Source organism: Macaca mulatta, chromosome 6 (genome assembly GCF_049350105.2).
Source record: "Macaca mulatta isolate MMU2019108-1 chromosome 6, T2T-MMU8v2.0, whole genome shotgun sequence".
Classification (NCBI taxonomy): Eukaryota; Metazoa; Chordata; class Mammalia; order Primates; family Cercopithecidae; genus Macaca; species Macaca mulatta.
In genome coordinates this window covers 170858737-170881454 of record NC_133411.1, presented here as the reverse complement: position 1 = coordinate 170881454, position 22718 = coordinate 170858737, and the positions used below count along the sequence as shown (strand labels likewise).

Below are 22718 nucleotides of genomic sequence, written 5' to 3'. Positions count from 1 at the left end.
GGTTAGAAGAGTGAAGAGAAGCAAAAACTTGAGTGTAGTGGCTCATACCTATAGTCTGTATTTTGGGAGGCCAAGGCAGCAGGATCGCTTGAGGCCAAGAGTTAGAGTCCAGCTAGGGTGACATAGTGAGACTCCATCTCTACAGGAAAAATATAAATAAATATTACCCCGCTGTGCTAGTGTGGAGCTGTAGTCCCAGCTACTCAGAAGGGAGAGGTGGGAGGATCACTTGAGCCCAGAAGTTCAAGGCTGCAGTGAACTACGATCATGCCACGGCACTCTAGCCTGGGTGACAGAGTAAGATCCTCTCTCAGAGAGAGAGAGAGAGAGAGAGAGTGAGGGAGAGAGAGAGAGATTGAGAAGAGAGAAGTGCGAGATCACACTTTTGCAGTTCCTTTTTCTCCTTCTGGCACATTTTTCATTTTCAAGACCCCACGTCCTCCATATATGCTTTCCTGGCCCACCCATTTCCCTCCTCCCCTTACACAGATGGAGAACTTCCTTTCTGGTGTTCTCTCAGCACTCAGCACAGATTGCTAGTGCTTTTATGTGCTGAGCCTTTCCCTTCAACCTAGACTGAAAGAGGATGGCAATCTCGCTGAAGCTGTTTCTTTTTCTTCACAACATATAGGAAAATGTTGCCCCTTTTTGGAGGTAAGCCCTTTTGTTCTTAAAAATTCTATAAGAAAGAATGAGGGGAAAAGGACAAGAAGTTATTAAACTAAATTGAGGACAGGATAGGTATCTCTCTCCATGCTTGAAAATTAAAAGGATATATTAGAAAATTTGGTAGGCAGTTAATGACTTGGACCATCTGTAGTGGCCTCCGTAACATATAAAGAATACAATCTCCTTTTCATTAATTTCCTGTTGTAAATCGTGCTGCAAAATAGCAACCATCCTTAGAGACTAAATCTTATGAGTCATGGCTTCATAATAATGCGACCCAGGTTTCACAGACATGTAACACTGAAATATATATTTTTTCCAATACTTTTGAACTAATCTATTTAAATTTGCAGTGAGGGAATATTTTGATATACTAACTACAGGGCATTTATTTCCCTATCAACTACTACCACTTATTTTGCATTGTTATTCACATTAAAATAGATCAGAGTGATCAATTATATGCACAGAAGTAGAAATAAAAACAAACTTCTTTAAACTTTTTGGAGAGAATTTAAGCATGAAAGCATACGGTTTTGGCTTTTACAAGCTTGTTAACTCAGAATTCAAATGGCTAAGCCCCAAAAGGAGAAGCTTATATTAGAAAGAATACATGTGAAAGAAAATAAAAACGGATACATCTGACTCCGCTACTATAACCTAGAAACAGGTCCCAAACGATTAGAAAGTTTTGTGAGACCCTGGGAAAACACACACACACACACACATTCACACACACACACATATGGACTGTCTAGGACCATGATCAGCAATGATTGATTGCCTCAAAGAGTGAGTGGGAGCTATGGCACAATCACAGACGTATCAGTGAGTGCTAACTATGTGGAGGTTATAGTCCATCTCTGGCTGACATTAACAGGTTCAGCAGAAAGGATGTGCCATGTGCCAAGAACATCACTCAACCTTGTTCAAATTTTTGCTTCCAAATAAAATCCCTTTTTGCCCATAGTCCAGAACATTAAAACATTAAACAGGTACAATTTTGTCTGCTCCTCTTGGAAACATTTGACAACTTCTGGAGACAATTTTGATTGTCAGACCTTGGAGGGGGGAAGGTGTTGATATCTAGTGTGTGGATGCCAGCATTGCTGCTAAATATCCTACAATGCACCATGCAACTCTCCTACAACAAAATAATCAGCAAATTTTCTGGCCTAAAATGTCAGTAGTGCTGAGGTTAAAAACTCTGACCTAAAGCATGGCCCATAGTGAAGCAACTTTTGTTATGCCTACTCTATATTCAGACCATGATACACTAACATAAGGCTTATAAAAAAGATAAATAAGACATTTTCTTCATCTTTATCTAGAAATTAAAGTGGAAAGAGGAGTATGCTCTGCAAATAGGAGATCAAATTCCCAGAAATAATTTTCTGTAAATTATTTTTAATAAAAACATTTTTGCTTCTTTTCTTTTTATATATGTATTTTTAAGAGGGAGGATCTCACTCTATCATCCAGCCTGGAGTGCAATGATACAATCTTGGCTCACTGCAGCTTTGAATACCTGGGTTCAAGCTGTTTTATTAAAATAAATACCTATGAGGAGATATACCTCTATGTAATACAATTTCTGCTGAATAACAAATTACTCCAAAGCTTAATGGCTGAAAACAACCAAGATTTATTTTCTCACGCTTTCTGTGGTCAGAAATTTGGAAGTGATTTGCCTGGATTTCTGTGACTCAGAGTCTCTAATGAGGTTTCACATAAGCTGTGAGTGAGAGCTGCAGACATATGAAGACTTAAGTGAGTTCAAAGGATCCACTAAGGTCACGCACGTGATTATTAGGCTTCAGTTTTTTTACTGGCTGCTGAACTGACAGCTTCGGATCTCAGCCATGAAGTACGGGCTTCTCCACAGGGCTGCTCAGGATATAGCAGCTGGCTTCTTCATGGCAACAGAGCGAAGGAGAATGAGGGAGGGAGGGAAAGAGAGAAACAGCGAGAGACAAAGAGTAAGCAAGTGCAAGATGGAAACAATGGTCTTTTGTAACCCAATATCAGAAGTTGAGCTTGTTTAGGTGATTGTTACTGTAGTTGTTGCTTGTTGTATATTCCTAAACCAAGCTAAAGCTCATTTCTTAGGTTTTGGCTTCTCTGCATATACAAATGTAGATATAAATTAGAACAGAATAGAAACAGTAATTTCAATCTATTCTCAAGGGGAGGAATACACAGAGAATGAAGACCAGGAGATAGACATCAATGTGGGAACTGCACACCCTATTATATTGAATAAGATACTGAGATTCAATAGATGCAGTAAATTCATACAGATGCGAAAGGTGGATTGCTATTGGAAACTAGGAATCCCAGGACTGAATAATTAGCTCTTTATTCTTACAAATAACTTATGTAAATCATTTGTGTGCTGTTTTATGTGTTCATAAATTGTATTACTTTAAATTAGTAACAGCATTATGATTATTTATTTTTTACCTCCCTGCATTAGTTAGGTTTAGGTTTCTCTGTGTACACAACAAGTAATAACTACAGCAATGATCACCTAAACAAAGTCAACTTTTTTTCCATCTCTGGAAAAAGAGAGAAGTCTGGAGGTAGATAAGCCAAAGCAGGTAAGAAGGCTCCACGCTGTGATTCAGGGCCCCAGGCTCCTATCGTTCTGCTCCATCACTCTCTTTAGTGCTTCTATTTTCAAGTTCACTTCATGATCCAAGATGGTTGTGGGAATTCTAAAATATCATTGCATGACAAGGAAAGATGGAAGATAGAAGAAAAAGGTCCCGTTTTTTTCCAGTCAATTTTAGCTCCAAATGAGCCAACTTTCTCAAAATTGTATATAATGTTTCCCTTTACATCTTATTGGCCATAACTAAGTCACAAGGCCATATCTAACTGTAAAGCAGATGGGAAAACATGGTTATTTATTCTGTGCAGCAACATGTTCAAGTATTTTTAAAGATTCTAACACTAAGATGGAAGAGAGTAGATAGCAAAGTAAGAAAATGGCTGTCTTTGCTTTTCTGTGTTATAAAAGAAATGCTTTCCCACTAAAAACTGTAAACAGTAAAGTAGAAAAATGAGATAAAATGATACCTATACTCCCATTTTCCCCAAGATAAGCATTTTTTTCTTTCTTTTTGTAAAAATTTCTATTTTCAGTTTTTATGGGTTCATAGGAGTTGTACGTATTTATGGAGTAAATGAGATATTTTGATACAGTTATGCAATGTGTAACAATCATATCAGGGTAAATGTGGCATTCATCACCTCAAGCATTTATATTTTGTGGTACAAACCATCCAATTATACTCTTTTCATTATTTTGAAATTCAGAACTAAATTATTATTATTGACTGTTGTGCTTGCAAATACTAGATCGTATTAATTCTATATAACTACTCTTTGTACCCATCAACCATCCCCACTTTCCCTCCAAACCTCCAACTACCTTTTGTTGCCTCTGGTAACCATCGGCTTCTCTCTCTCTCCATGAGTTCAATTGTTTTAATTTTTAGTTCTCACAAATCAGTAAGAACACATGAAGTTTGTCTTTTTGTGCCTGGCTTAAGTTAACATAATTGTCAGAAGTTCCATCCATGTTTTTGTAAATAACAGTATCTTATATATTTTATGGATGAAGAGTGCACCATTGTGTATATGTGTCACATTTTCTTTATCCATTCATTTGTTGATGGACACTGAGATTGCTTCCAAATCTTGGCTATTGTGAACAGAGCTGCAATGAATATGGGAGTGCAGATATCTCTTCAATAAACTGATTTCCTTTCTTTGGGGTAATACCCAGCAGTGGGATTGCTGGATCGTGTGGTAGCTCTTTTCAGTTTTGCGAGGAACCTCAAAACTGTTCTACATAGTAGTTTTACTAACTTACATTTCCATCAACAGTGTACAAGGGTTCCCTTTTCTCCATATCCTCACCAGCATGTATTATTGTCAGTCTTTTGGATAAAAGCCATTTTAACTGTAGTGAGATGACACCATACTGTAATTCTGATTTGCATTTCTCAAATTATTATATCGATGAAGTTAAACACTTTCTCATATACCTCTTTGCCATTTGTATGTCTTATTTTGAGAAATGTCTATGCAGATATTGGAGAAAGGACAGTCTCTTCAATAAATGGTGCTGAGAAAATGATATCCACATGCAGAAGAATGAAACTAGATGCCTATGTCTTGCCATATACAAAATAAACTTGAAATGGATTAAAGACTTAAATCTAAGGCCTCAGACTGAAACTACAAAAAGGAAACATTTGGAAAATTTCCCAGGACATTGCTCTGGGAAAAGATTTCTTGAGTAATACCCCACAAGCACAGGCAACCAAAGCAAAAATGGACAGATAGAATCACATCAAATTAAAAAGCTCTGCTCAGCAAAAGAAGCAATCAACAAAGTGAAGAGACAACCCACAGAATGGGAGAAAATATCTGCAAACTATCCGTCTGACAAGGGATTGATAGCCAGAATATATAAAGAGCTCAAACAACTCTAGAGGAAAAAAATTAGCTTATGAGTTAAAGACAGGTAAAATACCTGAATAGACATTTCTCAAAAGAAAACATACAAATGGCAAACAGGTATAGGAAAAGGTGCTTGACATCACTGATCATCAGATAAATGAAAATCAAAACTACAATAAGGTATCATCTCACTCCAGTTAAAACAACTTTTGTCCAAAACATGAGCAATAGCAAATGTTAGCAAGGATGTTTAGAAAAGGGAACCCTCATTTACTATTAGTGGGAATGTAAATTAGTACAACCACTATGGAAAATAGTTTAGAAGCTCCTCAACAAATGATAAATAAAGCTACCATATGAGTCAGCAATCCCACTGCTACGTATACACCCAAAAAAAAAGGCAATCAATATATTGAAGAGGTATCTGCGCTCCCATGTTTATTGCAGCACTAATCTGAAGTTAAGAACTTTGTAACTTCCCTATGTATTTTCTTCCCACGCTCTCCTCAATACAAAGCTTGAGGGTGTTTCTTTTTATATTTTATATGAGGGGATGCTCTGGACTTACAAAAAATGAGAATAAAATAAAAAAGGGTGTGGAGTGAAGACAGGAAAGCTACACTCATTTTGAGGATTTATATGAGGACAAAGATGGCCAATTATGTCCTAAAATAAAGGAACTTGAAAGTAAATAGGATTGTTTATTGCAGTCAGCAGGGTGTTTTAGGATCTTCGTAACAATATATACATTATGATATGTCCCGGGAATTTCATCTGGATGATTAGAATATTCTACAAAAAGAGAAGACTAAAATAAAGTTTGATGATACACTAATGTTGACTATCCGGTCATGAGATAATGACACCCTAGAGAATGGTGGGTAAAGTGAAATGGAAGGAAAGGATGAAACAAAGTAACTTTGCAAAAGTTGGAAATGATGGGATGTGTGTAAGCTGGTAAGCTGAATAAATAATTGATTATAAGATTTGTTTTCCTCATTTGAGGGTATGAATAAAATCAAATGATAAGTAGTAAAGTAGGGAGGAGAGAGATAAGCTATACATAATATTTAAGGAGATTTGAGGTTCATATAGATGAGAGTCAGGATCCCCACTAGGGATGGGTATGCACTGGAGACATGTTTGTTTGCTTGGGTGGTTTTGTTTTTGGTTTTGTTTTTGCTCTCAGCTTCAACTTTGTTCTTGCTTCAGTACTTGTTTGTGAAAGGACTAGTTCCATGATGAAGACCACTTGAAAATCACTGCAGCAATGTTGGTAGTAAGACAACTGGTGTCAGTTACTGGTAGGATCCAGGGTGAGAAACTGAGTTAGCAGATATATTATTTCATCTATGCAGAATACTGGCTTCGTTGTTTGTAATGTTCTTCAGATTCCTAACATTTCCCAAGAGTTATGTGAATAAATTTTCCTTCTCTTGCCAAATGCCAAATGATCAGTGTCTTATGTGGAATTGAAAATAATGGAGTAAATTACACTCAAATTGTTTTACCCATCTCTTAACTCAGAAGTCATTCTAGGTGTTGTGGTCCACCCCCGCCCCGCCGACAATGGATAAGCAAATGCTAAAATTTTGTTTTTGTTTCTTGAAACAGAATCTCATCATGTTGCCCAGGCTGGAGTGCAGGGGCCCAATCTCGGCTCACTTTGACCTGCACTTCTGGGGTTCAAGCCATTCTCGTGCCTCAACCCCACGAGCTGGGATTACAGGCATGTACCACCACCCCCAGCTGATATTTGTATTTTTAGTAGAGACTGGGTTTCGCCATGTTGCCCATGTTAATCTTGAACTCCTGACCTCAGGTGATCTGCCTGCCTCAGTCTCCCAAAATGTTGGGATTACAGGCATAAGCCATCATGCCCAACCACAAATGCTGGCGTTTTGCCTGTTCTTGTTAAAACTCCAGAACTCAAATTCATCCTGCAATCAGAATTTGAAAGTTTTCCAAAAGGTCACTAAACAGCTGCCATAGATCTGGTCTTCTTCAATGCTACAGGGGTCAATGGATCAAGTATGATTGTTTCACTATTAGAGATGTAACTCTTTTAAAGTTGTATATTATAGAAGTCTGAAAAAACTGAATTTGAGTCCCAATTCTCAAATAGAAAATTATATTGCTGTCTAACACATGGAGCTTTGGGAAGAATTAAAGAAAAACATGTATAAAACTTCTAGCTTGGATCACCAAACTAAGATAGTGTATAGGGTCAACTAGTAATTCCTAGTAACTATTAAGGGCCAAGTTAGGTATCTTATGCTCACGATATGTGAATCATAGAACATCCTGAAAAACAGGCTATGCAACCTTCACTCTACAAATCAGAAACTAATGCCTAGTGTGGCAAAGTAAAATTCCATTACTAACATAGTTAATGGTGGTGGGGAAGGGAAAACTGAGATGCAAATTCAGATTTGTAGAAATTCAAAGTCAGTACTCATTGCAATATGAAACTTATAGTCAACCTGGAATCTAAACTTTCCTATTATTATGATTAACCTCTAATTTAGCTAAAACAATAAATGTGATTATATAATACTTTATTATTATCATGTCTATTTTTTGGCAAACTAACATATATGGCAGAGTTAATAAGTATTTATTAAGCACCTAGTAGATATATTAGGTTCTGCACTAGTTTAGAAACATAGTAATATGACAAAATTTCCACAAATTTCTAAGATTTCCCAAATTTAAAAGTATGCTGAATTCAAATATTGGCGGCATTGTAGCAAAAATGGGTATTCTAATTTAAGATTTCTGGGTTATAAATTGGCAAATTAACTTTGGACAGTAATTAGGTGTTATCTACTATAATGAAAAACATTGAATATCTGATCCCTCTTTAGCTTCATAACCCAGATATCTTTTACATCTGGAAGAAGATATACATATAGATATTCATTGCAAGATTATTTACAATAGAAAAAATATGATAAAATTCTAAAGTTCAGTGGAAAGGCAAAGGTTAATTATGTTTTATTAATGCTCTGGAATAATTTGGAGCAGTTACAAAGATGAGGAAGATTTATACAGAAAAAAATGCTAAGATATTGTTGAGATAAGAAAGTCTCAGAAAAAGTTTTGTATCAACATTTGTTTGAAAAACAGAGTATTATATTTTTAACTTTCCTGTTTGCAAAATAGGAAACATCTGGATAGAGAGGTTAAATAAATTTCCAAGGGTCACACAGATACTTGAATTCAAACTTAGATCTATCTGATGGCTATAGAACATGCTTCACTGAAAAGAATCAGAGTTACTAGAAATGCAAAGAATATCAGAGATTGTTTAGTTCAGTGGCTTGTTCCCTGTACATCTAAGGGCCTGAGAAGGAGTTTCTTTGGTGTTTGCCCTTTCCCCCCGCCCACCTCTTTCTACTTTAACCAGAGAAGTTGCAAATGTTTATTGCTTTTTATTTCAGAGTTTGATGAAATAAAAAGTTTCAAGTGTTCTATTGCTATCTGAAATCCAGTACTTCAGATTAAAAATAAGGACCTTGAAGCCCAGAGAGTGAAACAAGGTTTCCCAGTTACAAAAAGAAGAGCTAGAAATCAGAACTTTGTCCTCCAAAGCCAGGGTGACTTCTAGTGTACCCTTCTGACGCTATTCGTTCTTAGATCTTAGCCTATGTGCCTCTGTGAACAGTAAGAAGAACGTTACTACTAGAAAAACAGTGATGTACAGGGAATTATCTTAGGGAGGCATCGGGGACCAAACAAGGGAAACTTGGGCCTAAAAAGGAAAAACTGAAACACCAGATGGATAAGAAAGGGTGAGGAGACTTTCTTCAAAACATTTTTGCTTTCAACATCCATTTTCAGTGGTTCTGCTATTCTCCTGGAGCAGGAATAAATTTTCAAAGGGGACTAATTGCATTCTCTTGGGGGAAAAAAGTAAGTGCTTCACAGTTTAATTGAATGTGGATAGATTAGTTTCCGCCGATGGTTTATTTGTCTTCTTTTAGTAATGGAGACTCACTGAAAATGAGCAGCCAATGAGCAGAGGAAACCGACTCTTAGATCCTAAGCTGATGGGTGCTTGGAATGTAAACACTGGTCTCATGTCCTCTGTTGCAATTTCAGGACATATCTTTTTTCTTTCATTCATGCCTCATTATTAGTTCCTGTGGCCTTTGCTGACCACCCATATGTTTCAAATTCAGAAATACTTTATTGCAGTGTTGTATGAAAATACTGGACTAGAAAACAGGACACCTGCTTTAAATATGGGAGAAAATTGCTATTAAAGCCACAGCATCTCCACTTTGTCATTTATAATGAGTTAACAAAAAAGTTGTTTAAATAATATTTATTTATTAATGTTTAGGAGCTATCACTGCTTTCTCTCTTGAGACACTTCTTTCCAGGTGAAAGGAGGTCAGGTAATGTACCTATTGGCTTCTCTCTGCCTCTTGACATACTGACCTTCCAGAACAGCAGAGTGATCTTATCTGATACCAGAAGAATACACTGGTCAGTCTCAGTGTAGCTCCTTCTTTTTTCATTGTAAGTCACGAATTCTCATTTTATCCTCTGGCAGCATATTTTTCTGCATCAAGCCTGACCCAGCTGGTATTGACTAAGACAGGGAGAGAGAGTCAGTCTAATTCTCGTGTTAGTTACTTGACCTATTTGTTTCTCATGCTATCCTACAGCCAGTAATGCAGATAATAATTTGACCTTCATCTGCCACTCCTTTTTTTCTCTTTTATTTCCCTCTCTTTGTTTCTCAAACACTTATGAGGAAGATGTAAAGATGTGGCTCCTCCAAGACCTTTGCATCACCAATGTGTCAGTCATTCTTCTAGATTTGGGGATGCTATGGTGCCTTTGACAGATAATAGCTTTTCAAATAGAGCTTTCCATCTGTGGAGGAAACAAACAACAAAAGCAATAAACAAATCTATAAGATGATTATTTTAAGATAATGTTAGGAACAGAATCTTTGACTGGACTTACTTCAGATTGAATAGTAATAGGCAGTTGAGCTGGTGTCTGAAAAGGGAGAAATAGTCAGGCCTGTGAAAATTTGGGGAAAGAACATTTCAGGCAGTGAAAAGAGCAAGTGAAAAATAATTTGACAGGTTCAAGGACCAAAATGAGCAAGGCTAATATGACTGTGACAAAAGTGATGTGTGGGAGAAAATGTAGGGAAATTGAAACCAAGCGGTAGACAAAACCTTCCTATGCAAATGAAAGAAATGAAAGATAAATTATTTGAGAAAATATTATAGGCATGTTCTTGTCTTTTAGGTGATCAAAGAAAGGGAGGGATGTAGAGAGATAGGAAGATAGACTGATAGACAGGCATTCAGATCTTTCCTTAAAGTACTTTGGGAATATTATGAAGAACAATGAGTTTTATTACTGAAAGAGTGATATCTATTCTTTTTGCTTTTGTTTTACTTATGTTTTATGCTCAACATCAATTTTTCTTTCCACATTTTAATATTTTCATATGATCAAGCACAAATATAAGCAGCATGTCTCTATCAGTTTCTCAACTCCCTGTGTAATACACACACACACACATATTCAGAGAGAGAGAGAGAGACTGAAAGAGAGAGAACCTGAGGATCTCTGGGGATTTGAAAGAGATAGACAACTGATAGCTGGAAATCACAACAATGTCTGGGTTGTTTTAGGTACATCTCTATCATCAATCAGGGATTTGAACAAGCCTTCCTGACCTTAATATTTTTATGAAGTAAAAATCAGAGAAATCCCTGTGATATGGTTTGGCTGTGTCCCTACCCAAATCTCATTTTTAATTCCCTGTGTTGTGACAGGGACCTAGTAAGAGATAATTGAATCATTAGGGCAGATCTTTCCCATGCTCTCCTCATGAGAGTGGGTAAGTCTCACAAATCTGATGGTTATTATAAGCGGGAGTTCTCCTGCACAAGCTCTCTTTGCCTGCCACCATCCACGTAAACTGTGACTTGCTCCTTCTTGCCTTCCACCATGATTATGAGGCTTCCCCAGCTATGTGGGACCATAAGACCAATTAAACCTCTTTGTTTTATAAATTGCCCAGTCTTGGGTATGTCTTTATCAGCAGCATGAAAATGGACTAATACAGTAAATTGGTACCAGTAGAGTGGGGTGCTGCTGAAAAGATACTCAAAAATGTGGAAGCGACTTTGGAACTGGGTAACAGGCAGGGGTTGGAACAGTTTGGAGGACTCAGAAAGACAAGATGGTATGGGAAAGTTTGGAACCTCCTAGATACTTATTGAATGGCTTTGCCCAAAATGCTGATAGTGATTTGGAAATAAAGTCCAGGCTGAGGTGGTCACAGATGGAAATGAGGACGTTGTTGGGAACTGGAGCAAAGGTGACTCTTGTAATATTTTAGCAGAGACTGGTGACATTTTCCCCCTGTCCTAGAAATTTCTGGAACTTTGAACTTGAGTGAGATGATTTAGGATATCTAGTGGAAGAACTTTCTAAGCAGCAAAGCATTCAAGAGGTGACTTAGGTGCTGTTAAAGGCATTCAGTTTTGTAAGGGAATCAGAACATAAACGTTCTGAAAATTTGCAGCCTGACAATGTGATAGAAAAGAAAATTCCATTTTCTGAGGAGAAAGTCAAGCTGACTGCAGAAATTTGCATAAGTAATGAGGAGCAGAATGTTAATCTCCAAAACAATGGGGAAAATGTTCCCGGGGCATGTCAGAGGTCTTCACAGCAGGCCTCCCATCACAAGCCTGGAGGCCTAGGAGAAAATGGTTTCCCAAACCAGCCCAGGGTCCCCATGCTGTGTGCATTCTAGGACTTGGGGTCCTGCATCCCAGTCATTCCAGCCATGACTAAAAGGGGCCAAGGTACAGCTTGGGCTGTTGCTTCAGAGGGTGGAAGCTCTAAACTTCGGCAGCTTCCATGTGTTTGTTGAGCCTGTGAGTGCACAGAAGTCAAGAAATGGGGTTTGGTAACCTACATCTAGAATTTACGTGATAAAGACATACCTGAGACTGGGCAATATGGAAATGCATGGATGCCCAGGTAGAAGTTTGCTGCAGGGGCAGGGCCCTGTGGAGAACCTCTGTGAGGACAGTGTGGGAGGGAAATGTGGGGTGGGAGCCCCAACACAGAGTCCCTACCGGGGCACTGCCTAGTGCAGCTGTGAGAAGAGGGCCACAGTCCTCTAGACACCAGAATGGTAGATCCACTGACACCTTGCACTCTGCTCCTGGAAAAGCCACAGACCTCAATGCCAACCATAAAAGCAGACAGGAGGGGGGCCATACCCTGCAAAGCCACAGGGAGCTGCGCATGACCATGGGAACCCACCTCTTGCATCACTGTGATGTGGATATGAGACGTGGAGTCAAAGGAGATCATTTTGGATCTTTAAGATTTGACTGTCACACTGGATTTCAGACTTGCACAGGGCCTGTAGCCCCTTTGTTTTCACCAATGTCTCCAGTTTGGAATGGCTGTATTTATCCAATGCCTATACCTCCGTTGTACCTAGGAAGTAACTAACTTGCTTTTGATTTTACAGGCTCATAGGCAGAAGGGACTTGCCTTGTCTCAGATGAGACTTTGGACTTGCGGACTTTAGAGTTAATGCTGAAATGAGTCAAGACTTTGGGGGACTGTTGGGAAGGCATGACTGATTTTTAAATGTGAGGCCATGAGATTTCAGAGGGGCTGGGGCAGAATGACATAGTTTGGCTGTGTCCCTACTCTAATCTCATCTTGAATTCCCACATTTTGTGACAGAGACCTGGTGGGAGGTAATTGAATCATATGGGCAAGTCTTTCTCATGTTGTTCTCATAATAGTGAGTAAGTCTCATGACATCTGATGGTTATTACAAGGGAGGATTTTCCTGCACAAGCTCTTTTTTCCTGCTGCCATCTACGTAAGGTGGAACTTGCTCCTCCTTGCCTTTCACCATGATTGTGAGGCCTCCTCAGCCATGTGGAACCATAAGTCCAATTAAACCTCTTTTTTTTTTTTTTTTTTTTTTTGTAAATCACCCAGTCTCAGCTATGTCTTTATCAGCAGCATGAAAATGGACAAATACACCCTACTATTCCTTTATCTTAACTATCCAAAGGACTTAAATACTTTTGATTCTATCTCTGAAACTTTTTTTTTCAAATTATTGCCCTCTTTTATCTCCATATTAACTAGATAGAATCTTTCTGATCATCTTCCTATTTTTTTCTATATTATCTGCCTTTTCATTCACTTTATTCCACAATTTTTGGAGATATAATAACAATGCAGCATAGAAAGTGGAGGACAAAGAAAAATGATCAAGAACAATATTAATGTATGCAGCTCATTTAGCCAACAAACAGCACAATGCTCCTGTGAATTTATTCATTCTCAGAACAGTAGGTTGAGAAAGGTGGAGTAAACATACTTAATTCTGCAGTGTTGACATTGAGTGGGAGCCAAAGTCTTGAGCTATTTGAAATAGCAGGCCATATATGGATGGTATGAGAAATGTTTTTTTTTTGTGGCCCACAGAGTTGCATTTTGTTTTTTAATAAATTAGATTTTGAGTTTTAAATTTGAGGAAATTTCACACAACCATCAGTCAGCCTCTTTTTTAAAAATGAGAAGATCAGGCATATACGGCCTGAATTTTTGCATGATAACAACTATTTGGCACTGAGTAGAAGTTGTCCCCTTTGGAGAAGATACACAGACTCATGACTTTGTTCATCACTACCCTGCTCACTCCATGAATTTATATTTTCTTTGTTGCTCTTATAGGACACGGACTTTATGACTTATGACTTAAGAGAATGCTGAATGAGTTCAATAAATTGGTAAGGTAATTACATTAGGTAGCCGTGGCCTTGTATACTTTCCTCTCATTCTATTTGCCCTACAGCCATTCACAAACCCCAGATATGCTCCAGTTTCCTCATCTGCAATATGAAGATTACAATTGACCTAAGTAGTTTAAAGTATTGAAAGCTCACTGGAAAGCAATTTAGAGTTTAATTACTAAGTAGCTATTGCTGAAGAAGATTTGACTGAAATTATTGGAATAGTGCTAGGATTTCTACAATAAGAACTGGTAATCTGGAGTTAAAGCTGCCTTCGTCGGTATAATGGGTCTCTGTTTTGGAAGATTCCAGGCATCTATATGACCTTCTATTGATACAATAGAGATTTTTTCATTGGAGAAGAAACCTTTCCTTCATAAGAATTCACTTGGTTTATTTGTGGTGGTGGTGAATTCACCTCTAGCATTAGGAGTATCAGACTTGAACAATTTAAGGTATTGTAACCCTCTCTCATTTCCGTCCCTCATACACACAGTGTGCTTACTTCAGACATGGTCATGTGGGTATACAAACCGGAACTAATGATTCAGATAACATACTCATGGGATTTTTGTTGAGATGGTTAAAAAATCATTTGACTCTGATTCCTGTTTATACTTGAGGTAGTGAGGATGGAACTTTGGACTGCCAGGGGGCTACCTTATAGAGAAAGCCTGAAAGAAAGTGCATCTAACACAAGTCAGAGAAAGCCAGCTGAATGATGGATGGGTATAAAGAAAAGAGGGATAAACCCCACAATATTGTTTGAACACGGATTAAACTGTTTCTGAATTTAGTGCTTACCCTGCACATTCCAGTATCAATCCTTCTCTCGCACTCCCCATTTTGCTTGATGAATACGTTTAAATTTGTTTCTGTGAATTGTAAAGTAGTAAAGTATAGATTGCAGATTAATCCTTATCTATGCTGATATCTATCTATCCATCTATCTATCTATCTATCTATCTATCTGTCTATCTATCTATCTATCTATGCATTTATCTATCCATCTATCTGCAGCATCCAAATTTAGTCATTTCAACATTATCGTTTATTAAACTGGGTCACTTGAATAACCCACATTTTATCTATTTCTGAATATGTTTTGTTTCCCCAAAACAAGAGGTAGGAATTTTCATGTAATTTTAGTATTCATCTGAACTATTGGAGGAAGGAAGAATTCATACGTAATAAATAGTCTAGGTTATTCTAGGAACTTTCAATGCCTTTGATTCAGAGAATACACAAAATGGCACAAATCTTTGAAGACATCTCAGTCTTCACCACCTCAACCTCAGTAAACTTCAACACAAATCAGCCCATTTTCTGAATACTTGAGAAAATTTCAGTATGAGTTCTGTATTAGATAATATGGAATTATTATTAATATGTTAGACTTGGTAACAGAATGTTGAGTAGAAAATGATTTTGATTCTTAGGCAATGCACACTGAAGCATTTAGAGAAGTATCATGAGGTCTGCAAATTAATTTCAAGTTTGTTTGTTTTAAAATACATATATATGTACTGATATTAGTACAAAAATTTTGTTTTCGAAAATGACTCCTCCACCATGAAAAATGCTTATGTTCAGTTCTTCAGTTCTAGAAGGGCATGGAAGAGACCTGATGATGTACCATTATCTCCTTGTCCACAGTGATTGTTTCAGGATTGGCATGAGACTTGAGGTCAATGAGATACATTTCGACTTTTACTTGCTATACTTTGAGCTTGTGAGTCAAGAGAGGGCAACAATTTTGCCAGTTTACAATGAGGACCTCCATGAAAATGAAGTTAGCAAAGAAGAAAATGGAATGGAGAAATAGAAAGAAACTGATAACTGATGAAATTGTTTGACTCCCAGGAACCAGCCGAGTCTAAAATTTCCCCGGAATCTTTAATTTATACAAGCTAATACTTTCATGTTTCTGTTTCATCTAGTTTGAGTTGATGTCCTTTGCAGTTGGAGGACTTGCCAATACATTACATCAGCACTTTTGCTATGGTATTTAGCCTTTGAGTTGACAGTCCATTATGTTGTGTATGAATGACCTGTAAGAATTAGTCTTCTTTCATTCAGGCAAAATACAAATTATTTAAGAACATAGACCATCCATGCCTTATAGTCCTGAAATGTTACCCACTGGCTCTTTATATATTATACAGTAGATATTATATAGATGACATTTGCTAATAAGTATTTATATATTAACAGGGAATAATTGTGGATGATTGCACTTTGTTGAATTGTATTTGATGAATGAACTAGTGACACAAGAGGAGAAAACTGTCCTCCACCCTCAACACACACAAATATCTGCTATCTGTACCAGTAGTATTCAGAAGTCCAATTTTTTATCTTTGTGGTAATCACTAATATTCATAATATCCAATAACAGCTAACAAAAGTTAATGAACACTTTCTATACACCAGGTACTGTGCTGGGTACTTTTTGTGTATCATCTCATAACTACCTATGAGATAGTCAAATAACTACCCTTTAATGAAATAACTACCCTAACTAATGTATTGTTCTCCTCCTTTTGCAGATAAGAAAATGTGAGGCTGATTGTAATTAAAGGATTTTCTCAGTAATTTTGAGTAGTGATATTGGGACTCAAACCCAGGTCAAACCCTATATTCCAAAGACTGTGTCTTGAAACAAGTCCATGAATAAGTTTACAATAAACATAAATTCAACCACCAAAGATTTCATACTTTATCAAATAAGATATGCATTTAAGTCAGCCTGTTCCAATTGTTCTTCCAAGTTTGGCAAAAATATATCTAATATTTTATGCTTAATCTGGTAACAGAGAAATACTAAAATTTAGCTTTTATTTATGTAGATTTGGTTCTTTAAAAGTCTGAAAATTAAATCTCTCTGGTTTTGGATTCTGTTTTTGTAAGAATTAGAAAGAGAGTGTTTTATAAAACAGTGTCTTGGTTAAATTATTCGGAGTAACTGATCTTAATTTCTTCAGAGGTCCTCATTAGCTCTAAGTCTCTTATAGTTTATGAAATTATCTAACATGAGAGTTCTTTATTTTGTAAATAAATTAGAAATATCCATGAGGGTGATAGAATGCTCATCTAGAAAGGACAAAATAAAACTGCATTGATTTTTTTATAAAGGAAAAAGAAGTATCAACAGTCCCAGAAAAACTGATGTATTTATTGATCTAAGAGATGACTCATGTTCACCAAATGCATTGAATGCTATTTCTTATGTGATATTTAAATTATGGCTCTATGATTGACTTTTTAAACATAAAACAAATGTTTTGTTTCATTTATTTACCACTAAGTATACATTCTTGTTATGGGAATTCTAGTTCATTTTCAACTATTAGGCAGTGTGTATCAGCTTTTTGACCTTAAGGAATGAATATATCTAATGATTACACCGAAATTAAAAATATTTTGAAATATCTGGAAGGAAAAAAAATTAAAAGTAAAAATAAATAAAATTTTAAATCCAGGGAAGTTTATTCTGAAATATTTTAAGAGTTAAATCTTATTTTCCATTTTTTAAAGAACAGTTGGTTCCTGAAACAGAGAAATAAAAAGATGCCATAAAACCCCTATGAATATTAAAAGGTCAAAATTGATTGTGTGAAGTTATTTTTAACCATGGTTTGAAATATCTTTAGCAATCAAGAAGACAGGAGATTTATGCTTCTACTTTTATCTCAGATAATACAAAACCAAAAACTGGCATTAAGTTTTTGTTATTAATTACAGTGTAATGTGTATTTATAAAGTTCTTCTCTAAGAATTATCCATAATGAAAAGAATTTCCAGAGGCCCAAAAAAAAGGAGAAAGTGAAAAATTACAGAAGAAATGGTTCTGTACTCTGTTTAGTTTGTTACCATAAATTGACTTTCCCGTTTTAATACCAAAGCAGAGAATTTCTTAACAAAGTTTAGGGAGATTATGGATTCTTTATCTATGTAATTAAACCAAGTTCATAGTCTAAAGTTTGAATGACAAAGCTAGACTCTAGCACAATGCAAAGCGGCCAACATTTATGTAAAGATAACGGCCATAGAAAAATGTGATTAAAGGAGGTTTTTAAATGTTGATTTTAAAACTTTATGGGGTATGAAGCAAATGCCAAAAGAAAATGAGTCCTGTGAGTGTAAGCCTTGGATGAAAGGATTATGACTTACATGCCATCTGTATTTCTAATTGAGTAGGTGTTTACGAACATGATAGAACAATATTATTTCTCTATAGGAATACGGATTACAAAGAGAGCCATGCTCTTTCAAAAGGCCTTGTGAACATCTTCACAAGATTACTAGACCCCAGATTCATTATCTCCGTTGTAAATATAAGAAAATCTAATTCAAAGCAGGACCAAAAAAAGAGAAGGAGGCTGTCAGAGATCTATGCTGAGAATATGTATTAGTGCAGGTGTAGAAATTGTCCAGAGATAAACAAGAAAAATCAGTGATTCCGATCAGTGGATCATATGAATCCTGCAGGATTTAAATTACGAAATTTTTTGGTGTACATTTCTTTTATTTAAGATCGATATTTGAAACCTAATGTTTTTGAAACAAAGAGAGATAAAGTAATAGATGCAAAGCACTTGCTTTATAGAATTATTTAATAGTTAATTTTCCTAATATCACAATATAGACTGCAATTAACACATAAACGTGTATACAAATTTCAAAACCAAGTCTACTTTACTAGCTAATCAAAACTGCTAGTATGGAGCAATTTGTGTGCAAAATGCACTGTTTTAAGTATGCAACATACATTAAGTAATATGATCATTATCCTCAAGTGGTCGCTATTATTTCCCCAGTTTATACGTTTAGACACTGGGTGATTAACTGTACCACACATTCAGTTCATAAGTGGCAGGAAGGAGCTTTGAACTCAGACATGTTCCAGAGCCTGTGTTCTTTTATGTATTTTATTTTATTTTTATTTTTTGGAAACAGAGTCTCACTTTGTCACCCAGGATGGAGTGCAGTGGTGCGATCTTGGCTCACTGCAAGCTCTGCTTCCCAGGTTCACGCCATTCTCCTGCCTCAACCTCCCGAGTAGCTGGGACTACAGGTGCCCGCCACCATGCCCAGCTAATTGTGTGTTTTCTTTCTTTTTTTTTTTTTTTTTGGTATTTTTTAGTAGAAACGGGGTTTCACCGTGTTAGCCAGGACGGTCTCGATCTCCTGACCTCGTGATCCACCCACTTCGGCCTCCCAAAGTGCTGGGATTACAGGCATGAACCACCATGCCCGGCCCAGAGCCTGTGTTCTTAACCACGATACTGCACTGCTTTGCTCATAAATGGGAAACGCTGTTTTAAAAATAATATCTCACAGGGTTGATTCTGCCTATCTGGTGTTTGCCAGGAACAAAAATGTCATAGTGACACTTGTAGAATTTATATACATTTAGCATCTTTTTAAGATGACTATGAAAGGATCGGCCATTAGAATATTCACTCTAAAACCAAAACCGAGGTGAGAAATTACAGAAAGAATGTAGGTATATAATAAAAATTTTCTGAATATATATATACACACACACACATATATTCTGTACATATATATGTTTTTAGGTGCACATTTCCTCTGTTTAAAATAGATATCTGAAATCCTCATTTATTTGAAACAAAGATAAAGAAATAGATGAAAAGCACTTGTTTTACAGAATTATTTAATAGTTTTACAGAATTATTTAATAGTTAAATCCCATGTTTATATGGAATATATATAGATGAATTTCAAAAGCATCCTATTAAGTGAAAGAAGCCAGAGGCAAATGACTACATACTATATGACTCCATTTATTTGAAAGAATAGAGAAGTCAAGGCTATAGTAACAAATGCAGATCAATGACTTCCAGGAGACTGACATATGGAAGAAGACTGAGAATGAGCAGGAGGAAAACTCTGGGGGTGATGGTAGTGCTTTCTATGTTGAGTGTGATTCTCTCTCCTTCTGTATGTAATATATATATACACACACATACATGCACATATACACTCATTGAAATATATATGGGCCAGGCACAGTGTTTCATGCCTGGAATCTCAGCACTCTGGAAGGCTGAGGTGTGCAGATCCATCGAACCCAGGAATTCATTTTCTGCCATTTGTATATTCTGGTTCCTTCTGATCCCTTATTATATTCTGTTCCTTTATTTTCTGAAATGTAGAAAATAAAAGGATATTTTGGATGAAAATCACCTTTTATATGATGAAGTAGCTTATCGAATCTTCATAAACTAAGAAATAACAGTGTGTGACTTGTCTCAAAAGAAGACATTTATGCAGCCAACAAACATATGAAAAAAAGTTCATCCTCACTGGTCATTAGAGAAATGCACATCAAAACCACAATGAGATACCATCTCATGCCAGTTTAGAATAGCGATCATTAAAAAATCAGGAAACAACAGATGCTGGAGGGGATGTGTAGAAATGGGAATGCTTTTACACTGTTGGTGGGAGTGTAAATTAGTTCAACCGTTGTGGAAGACAGTGTGGTGATTTCTCAAGGATCTAGAACCAGAAATACCATTAGACCCAGCAATCCCATTGCTAGGTATACACCCAAAAGATTATAAATCATTCTACTATAAAGACACATGCACATGTATGTTTATTGCGGCACTATTCACAATAACAAAGGCTTGGAATCAACCCAAATGCCCATGAATGATAGACTGGATAAAGAAAATGTGGCACATATACACTATGGAATACTATGCAGTCATATAAAAGAATGAGTTAATGTCCTTTGCAGGGACTTGGATGAAGCTGGAAACCATCATTCTCAGCAAACTAACACAAGAATAGAAAACCAAACACTGTATGTTCTCACTCATAAGTGGGAGTTGAACAATGATAACACATGGCCACAGGGAGGGGAACATCACACACTGAGGCCTGGCAGGGGGAGGGGGGTAGGGTAGGGATAGCATTAGGAAAAATATCCAATGTAGATGACGGGTTGAAGGGTGCAGCAAACTGCCATGGCACATGTATACCTATGTAACAAACCTACATGTTCTGCACATGTATCCTAGAACTTAAAGTATAATTAAAAAATAATAATAATAAAGTAAATTATAATGCTTTCCTAGAGCTTCTGGGTACTACTTCAAGTATGGAGCAATTTTGCAATCCTAATCTGACACTACACTTGTCTTGCCTATTCCATCACTTCACATCAGTTGACCTTAAGGTCACTGTGGCATAATTAAGGCTTACAAAATCTTTTTCAAAAGAAGGATTGAAAACAGCAAATTTAAGATAACTTTGAGCCAGATTTGAATGTTAGTTAATAGTATTGCGTACTTAGGATACAGATGTCATTCTTAGTCCAGGGACGCTTTTATTATCTCCTATGTACTTTTAATTTTACAGAAACAAAAGTAAAGAAATATTATTAAAACTTTGTCAAGAAGACAGAAAGACCAATGTCTTCAGTAAAAATTATATATTTAGCTAACTAAAAGCTTATACTCACCATGCTTTGAATGCTTATTCTGACCTTAATTTAATTTCTTCTGTCAATGGCTTTTTGTTAATGCAACGGGCATTTCATTTATCAACAGCTAACAATTCATATATTTACAGGGGTTTAGTTCATTTCTATTCTAATATGTAACAGTTGGGTGGCCTAGAAAAATAAAGGGTGCCCTAAACCTTAAAAAGTCAAACTTGATGGTAAGAAATAATTTTTTATCAATGAAAACAAAGCAAAACAAAATTAGAGAAAAATTATGTATCTTAAAATGAGATAAATGAATACTTAAAATTAAAAAGTAATATATAATGAACCTAATGGAAAAAAAGTATTGTGAGTAGTTTCAACAAGTGAAACCATGATTCCATTGACTATCAAATATTCAAGCAGTTTCATTAAAATGACCGATTAGAGCAGAATTAAAAGACTTAAATTTGTATAGTTATACATTATAGATCGGTGTTATATGTATACATATCTTATTGTACAAATAATAAATGATATTATAAATAATATTTAGGATTTTGGGCCATTCAAATTAGAGGCTTTTAAATATCTACATCAATAAAATTGAATATTTTACTGATATTTTAAAGATTTTAAAGAGATGCATTCATTCATCATAAAGTGTTAAAATGACACATGGAAGTCACTGAAATAGTTAAGTGTATCTGTCATTTTCATCACCATTGAAATAATATGTTGCTCATTTATTATTGAAGAAACTTTAAAAGATGTAAATATCATGGATTTTTCCAGTCATTTTCTCAGATTTTGTTCCTCCATTTTAAGATTATATCAATTTTATTTAAGTTAGATAGATATATTTTCTTTTTTAAGAAATTGATATTTAATGTAATTGAGTAAAAATAATTTGCCTTAATTGTAAAAGGTTAGCAGATTTTTATGAACAAGTACATCTAGAAAATTCCATCCAGATGAAGACAAAGATTATTTCTAGCATGATGAAAGATTTCCTTGTCTCCTATCAAAATCAATACACCTCATCCACTGCCCCTAAAAGGCAGCACAATTCTGAGTTTTTAAATTAAATGTTAATATCACTGGATTAAAAATTTGTATTAATGATATCATATAAATCTTTTATATCTGCCTATTAATAGTCAATTTTTATCAATTTCCAAAAAGAAAATCTATTTGCCTAATGATTATGATTTTGTTGACTTATATATGAATGTGGTATATCTCTCCACTTATTTTGATTTCTTTACATTTTAAGAATAAAATTTAATATTTTAGAT

The 22718-nt window shown here is 35.9% G+C and overlaps 1 long non-coding RNA gene across 1 annotated transcript in view; it reads left to right on the top strand.

Moving 5' to 3' along the window:
- The first annotated feature begins 513 nt into the window (after positions 1-513).
- Positions 514-22718, top strand: part of LOC106999024 (uncharacterized) — a 90397-nt gene continuing 68192 nt past the window's right edge. Inside the window, exon 1 of the long non-coding RNA XR_013394992.1 lies at positions 514-654. This is a non-coding gene — a long non-coding RNA (uncharacterized LOC106999024). The remainder of the gene's footprint in view (positions 655-22718) is intronic.